This window comes from Tursiops truncatus, chromosome 2 (genome assembly GCF_011762595.2).
Source record: "Tursiops truncatus isolate mTurTru1 chromosome 2, mTurTru1.mat.Y, whole genome shotgun sequence".
Taxonomy (NCBI): domain Eukaryota; kingdom Metazoa; phylum Chordata; class Mammalia; order Artiodactyla; family Delphinidae; genus Tursiops; species Tursiops truncatus.
Genome location: NC_047035.1, coordinates 19,972,496 through 19,979,895, shown reverse-complemented (window position 1 = coordinate 19,979,895; position 7,400 = coordinate 19,972,496). Strand labels below are relative to the sequence as shown.

Sequence of the window (7,400 nt, the reverse complement as noted above, 5' to 3'; positions counted from 1 at the left end):
TAAAATAACAAGTCAACTAAAAAGAAGTACCAAAAGGAAAAGCACAAAGCTCCAGCTTTTTCAAAACCTCATTCTGAAACAAAAATAAAATTATTATTTGTCCATTCCCTGGAAATACTCCACTTGAAAAGTCTGTCTTTTTAAACATGACTCAAACTCATGCAGTACTAAAGTTTCTTCTGAGTTCATTTTTTAAAATAATAATTATAGGTAAGTATTTTAATGTTTCAGTTTCTGCAGGTAAAGGATAAAATTTGGGCCAAATAATAGACTGCTCAAAAAAGCTTAAAAGGAAAAGTTGCAGAATAAGTTGTTACCCTAATAAAATAACATAGACTAGGTATCTTAAACAAAAGAAATTTTTGTTTTTTTCCTCACAGTTCTAGAGGCTTGAAGTTTAAGATTCAGGTGCCAGCATGGTTGGTTTCCATTGAGAGTGCTCTTCCTGGCTTGCAGAAAGCCACTTTCTCACTATGTCCTCATATGGCAAAGAGAGAGAGCGAGAGAGATCTTTATTTCTCTCTCTTATTTTTCTTAGAAGCCCACATTCTTACCAAATTAGGACCCCACCCTTATGACCTGATTTAACTTTACTTTCCAAAGAGCCTATCTCTGGATATAATCATATAGGGGGGTAGGGCTTCAACATGTGAATTGTGGAGGAACACAGTTTAGTCTATATAAGATATCATAAAGCCTTTGATAAGCTCTGATGTATTGCTGGGGGTCTAGAATGCCATGCATATTTATGGACCTGTGTAGATGCCTAGGAAAGACTTGAGAAGGCCCTAATATCTCACTTACAAATGATCTTGAAACTCTGCATAAGCAGAAATTAAAGGCCAAGACAGAGTGATAAAAGCATGCCATGGCATGCACACAGACATCTCAATAAAATGGAGAGATTTATTAATTTCAGAAATTTAAGGAAATCTCTAACCACTAAGATAACCAAGGAGAAACCTCAGTGGCCACAAATGACAAGGAATACATAGTTTACAGAATCAGTCCTGAAAAGTTAGGAAAGACAGCAACTACAATAAGCAGTGATGAAAACAAACATTGGAGATAGGAGAGAATAAATAGAAACTCTCCCTGAGGTAGTCATGTTGAAATTGTTAGACAAAAACTTTAATCAACTATTTAAAATGTGGTTAAGGAGCTAAAGGAAACCATGTCTGAAGAACTAAAAGAAAGTATTAAAAATACAACTATAATGAAAAATGCAGTATGGTGATCAACAAGCAATAGACAAGAAGACAGGTCAATAGACAGCAGAGAATATCAATAAAGTCAAAAGTTGTTTCTTTGTAAAGATCAACAAAACTGGCCAACTATATCTAGACTGATCAAATAAAAAATTTTTAAATTACTAAAATAAAAAAAAATATAAGAGGGGATGTTACTACCCAATGTACAAATTAAAAAAAAAAAAGAATTTAGGTGAACAATGAACAGTAATATGCCAACAAATTAGATAACCTTATTAAAATGGACAAATTCCTAGAAAGACACAAACTACCAAAACTGACACAAGAAGAAATAGAAAATCTGAATAGGCTCCTAACAAGTAAAGAGCTTGCATTTACAAAAAATAAAAACTAAAAAAATAGAATTCCCCCAAAAATGTTCAAGTAGAAATGACTTTGTTTGTGAATTCTATTAAATATTTAAAGAAGAATTTGCATCAATTCTTCACAAACTCTTAAAAAATAGAAGACGAGAGAATTCCTTACTCATCCTATGAGGTCAGTGTTACCATGATATCAAAACCTGGCAAAGACATTAGAAGAAAAGAAGCTACAGCACAATATCACTTATGCATATAGATGCAAAACTTTTTGACAAAATACTAGCAGATTGAATCCAGCTGCATATTAAAAGGATTATATAGCATATCCAAATGGGATTTATTCCAGAAATATAAGGTTGGTATAACATACAAAAATTAATGTAATAAACTGTATTAATAAAATAAAAAACAAAAACAATTGAAGAAACTTAACCGTCTCAATAGATGCAGAAAACTCATTTGACAAGACTCACATCCTTTCATCATAAAAACACTCAGCAAACTAGGAATAGAGGTTTAGTTCTGCTACACAGTCAAATTCACCAATGATAAATCTACAGCTGACATTACACTTAATGATGAAAGAGTGAAAACTTTCTCCCTAAGATCAAGAACAACACAAGGATGCCTGCTCTTGTTATTTCTATTCAACAATGTATTGGTGTTTCTAGCCAAGGCAATTAGGGAAGAAAATGAAATAAAAGGCATCCAGATGGAAAAGGAAGAAATAAATTATCTCTTTTCACAGATGTCATAATCTTATAGAGAAAATGCTAAGAAACACACACACACATACAAACACACACACACACCATACAGTTAGAGACAATAAATGAAGACAGCCAGATTCCAGGCTATAAGATCAGTATACAAAGATGCACAGTATTTTATACACTCACAATGAACAACTGAAAGTGGAATCAAGAAAACAGCTTGAATAAAATTATTATCAAAGATAAAATGCTTAGGAATGAATTTATCCAAAGTTCAAGATGTATGCAATGATACATACAGAAATTTGTTGAAATAAATTAAAGAAAACCTAAATAAATAGAATGACATCTGTGTTCATGGATTGGAAGACTTAATGCAGTTAAGATGGAAATACTCTCCAAACTGATGTATAGATTCAACATAATCCCTATCAAAATACCAATGAGGGACTTCCCTGGTGGCACAGATGTTAAGAATCTGCCTGCCAAGGCAGGGGACATGGGTTCGAGCCCTGGTCCAGGAAGATTCCAAATGCTGTGGAGCAACTAAGCCCGTGTACCACAAAACTACTGAGCCTTCTATCTAGAGCCTGTGAGCCACAACTCCTGAGCCCGCATGCCACAACTACTGAAGCCCAGATGCCTAGAGCCCATGCTCCACAACAGGAGAAGCCACCGCACTACAACAAAGAGTAGCCCCCACTCACCGCAACTAGAGAAAAGCGCGTGCATAGCAACAAAGACACAATGCAACCAATAAGTAAACAAATTTATTTTAAAAAATGCCAATGACTTCTTTTTAAATAGACATGCTTATTCTAAAATTCATATGGATTAGTAAGTTTGCCAGAATAGCCAAAACAATCTTCGAAAAAAAGAATAGAGAGAACTCAGAGTACTTAAAAATTTACCACATAGCCTTGATAATTAAGACATGTGGTATTAGCATAAGTATGGGCACACAGAACAATAGAATTGAATTGGGGATGTAGAAATAAATACATATTTATTGACATTTTATTTAAGAAAAGAGTGCCAAGAACATTCAAGGCAGGGAAGGAAAACCTTTTCAACAAATGGTGCTAGAATCATCAGAAATCCACATATAAAAGAATGAATTTGGATCCTTATTTCATGCAGAATGTACAAATTAACTTAAAGTAAAATAGTTTAAAAAAAACTATAAAACTCATAGGAGAAAATATAGGTGTAAATCTTCGTGACTTTGAAATAGCCAATGGTTTCTTAGATGTGACAGCAAAAGTACAAGCAAAAATAGAAAAAATAGACAAATTGAACTTATCAAAGTCAAAAACTTTTATATATCAAAGGGCAGTATCAGGAAAGTGAAATGACAAACTATAGAATACAAAAAAACGTATATATAAATCATATATTTGATAAGAAATTAATGTCTGGGATGCATAAGAATCTTTAGAATTCAACCATAAAAAGATAAAATAATCTAATTTAAAAATTGACAAAGTATTTGAAAAGACATTTCATCTATATCTATATCTATATATGGATGGTCAATAGGCACATGAAACAATGCTTGAAGTCATTAACCATTAGGGAAATGCAATTCACATCTACTAAAATAGCTATAATCAATAAACAGAAGATAACAAGTGTTGGTGAAGATGTGGAGAAATTGAAACACTTATATATTGCTGGTAGGAATGTAAAAAGATGCTACCTTTGTTGAAAACCATTTGGTAGTTCTTCAAATAGTTAAAAATAGAGTTACCACACAGACGTCATTCTCTAAATCACCATAAGTAGAACATCATGGTAGATCTTACTGGGAGTAAAGCAATCAAAAGGCATGAATATTGTCCTTCAGCTAAGTGCAATACAGTTTGTAGGATAAATTTTCTAGATATCAAAGTGATATGATCTGGTTTTAATAATGCTATAATCCAAGCACAACATTCTAGAAGTGTACCTTTCCATGTTACAGTGGATTACAATTAATGGGAGTTCTGTTTATTAACTCACTTGTGTTGAAATTGTTTTTGAGCAACTATTTTTTGTTTTCAAATTGGAACAACCATATGAATTGTATAAATACTCTATCTTAATAAGTACATCTATATTGTATTATATATATATTCTATTTTTCATTTGGCAGAAGATGCATTTAAGACACAGAAATGCCAAGAAACAATCCTAATTTGCCAGATCTGATAAACAGTGAAACCATAATTTTAACTCAATTTTTAGGATTCCAAAATGTCTAGAATTCCAAAATTATGGTGCCACATGTCTTAACACAATATTGAGATGTGATTCTTGAAATCTGTTGGGTGATAACCATTTTAATTTTTATGTTCTCTTAAAAAATATCATGTCTGGATTCATGGAAACTGGGTTATATCTTCAAATTCTGGGTGCCCCGAATTTATTTTTTTAAATAGACAGTAAATAAATGCCTTTCTAGACTCATTTTGAAGATCTAATAAGTAAACTCTTTGTGAAACACAAAGATATTGATGTGATTTTTCTTTGTCTTTATCATTAAGGATACCACTGAGACCACAGGCTGAAGTCCCCAGACTAAAGAACAAGCAGTAAATTTTAGGCCCTAAGCATCCTGTAAAAAAAAAAAAAAAAAATCCATCTCTGTATGAATCATTATCAAGCAGTCTCTGTCACACACTTGAAGTAGTATCACATTTTTTAAAATGTTATGCCATGTAAAATAGATAGCTAGTGGGAAGCAGCCGCATAGCACAGGGAGATCAGCTCAGTGCTTTGTGACTACCTAGAGGGGTGGGATAGGGAGGGTGAGAGGGAGGGAGATGCAAGAGGGAAGAGATATGGTAACATATGTGTATGTATAACTGATTCACTTTGTTATAAAGCAGAAACTAACACACCATTGTAAAGCAATTATACTCCAATAAAGATGTTAAAAATAAGTAAATAAATAAATAAAATGTTATGCCAACTGATGATTGAACATGTAATTGCACAAAGCCAGCTTAGTCACTGGATATTTTTGCTCCCTGAAATGGCCTTTCTAATCTTTAAAGCAGAACTTTTGCCTCAGGCTGTGTTTAATAATATATTAAGCATTAAATGTATGATTATAGCATAAACACATTAGTATTTTTTTCAATACATGGCTTTTCTTGCATCTTTAAAATATTACAAATAAGTCTGAGGAATTATCTGGCATCTTGTTGTTTCTGTAGCTGGAAAACTTAGATTTTATTTATAACTCTGCTGAATTGTTCCGTTTTCAGCAATGTAGATACCATCCAAAATTTATCTGATATCTTTTCTTTTAACTGTTGGGGTTTGCTGAATCAAAGCAGTTAAATTTAATAGAAGTTCAGTGTTGTTTCCTTCAAGAATTAACTCATCCTAAAAAAAAAAAAAATCAACTCATCTTTTTGGGCATGAGATACCGAACAAGCAGCTCCTGCTTCATCCAAGTCCAGCAGATGTATTCTTTGCCAAAGAAATTTTGGATTTCAGCAAGATACCCATTCTCCTGAAGAACGACATTGATGGTGAAATTGGCATGCACAGACCTCATCTTAGAATAGACCGACACCCTTGGTCATGTTCTGTACATGACTACAGATAGTACAGACGGAAACGAGTTGCTTTCTATTTCCCCACCCTTTGTAGCCTGGAGCCTCTTCTTTTTCTTTCCAAGGAGACTGAGTTCTACATTGATGTGATTGAAGTCCTTCCACAAGATGCCTCTGGAATTGTGCATCCCTTCAGAGTGATGTAGACATCATCTGGAATGTGGACAGTCTTAATCCTGAGAACAGTCTTCATCCTTGCAAAAGATGCAACAAAGAATCATATTCATATTTTTTAACTGCCCTGAATTCCATATTCTTATGTACCTGTACTCATTTCCTTGTCAAAGAAATATAATTTATTTAATATATATAGTTTCTTGTTATTTTGCCATGTGTGTCTTTCCACACAGAAAATTTTTTTTACCTAATTTTTAATTGTAGTATCTCAATAGCTACTTTCAAACTCTCTTAATCCTAGACTTGTAAGAGTTTCTTAAGCTGTTATAAATAGAAAAAATATATACAGCTGGAATTTAAATCTGAAGCTATCATAGCCCTATGGGTAGAGGCATAGTTAAAAGTGAGTGGCATGAAAAGTAACTTAAGTAGCATCATGAACCGTTCAAATTTAATAGGGGACAGGTTCAAGAAGGATCCTTTTTTTTCCCCTTAAATCATGCTCAATACATTAGGTTTTATTCACTAAAATCTCAATTAAATGCATAGACTGAGTACTGTGGGGTTGCCCAGATCAATTGCGTGTAGGTCGATCACTGAGCAACCATCAATAAAGCAATCAAAGTTGAAATATATTCTGCTTACAGTTTCTTGTTTCCAGTATGCTATGAAGTAACTGTAATTGCTATTCCCTTTAGCTCTGTCACTTGGAAGACTGACAGAAGAACAGCGCTTCAGGAGGAATGTTCTCCTCATTGGATAAATTGATGAGTGGGTACTTGAAAATTAGGGCTGTAAGACTGAGGAAATCTGATCAATCCTGTACCAATGATATACACTAATATACAAAAGTTATGATGTTGACCTCTCCAAAGAATGTTAAAAAGTTTGCAGCTGGTCACTCAGATTGAAAAGGTATCATGAAAGGGGGTTACTATCCCCCAAATTCTTCATCTTAATTCAAACCAAAGTATAGAATTATTTGGTATCAGTATTTAAAATGGTCATAATGATTGTAGCAGGCAGTGGAATGCCACAATGTTTTCCCACCTTCTGGTACCCAGGAATTTGTGAAATCTTTTCTTGACTACAAGGTGGGACCAGTGAGTTGATTCTAACCAATAGAATATGGCAAAGGCAAAAGAATGTCACACTTTTGATTAGGTTATTTTATACAGCAAAGGTGATGGGAAATCACCCCCATGATTATTTTATGAAGCAAACATACATGTTGTAAACTTCCTATTGAAAGGGTCACATGGCAAGGAATGGAGGGTAGCATAGAGGACCTGGCAGTTAGCAAAAATGTGGAGACCTCAGTTCAATAATTGCAAGAGGTTGGATTTTGCCAGCAGCCTGAGAGAACTACAAAGCAGTTCTCAATTTTAGCAT

The 7,400-nt window shown here is 33.7% G+C and overlaps 1 pseudogene; it reads right to left on the bottom strand.

Moving 5' to 3' along the window:
- Positions 1-5,403: 5,403 nt before the first annotated feature.
- LOC101321252 (large ribosomal subunit protein uL6 pseudogene) lies at positions 5,404-6,084 on the bottom strand (annotated as a pseudogene).
- Positions 6,085-7,400: the final 1,316 nt, after the last annotated feature.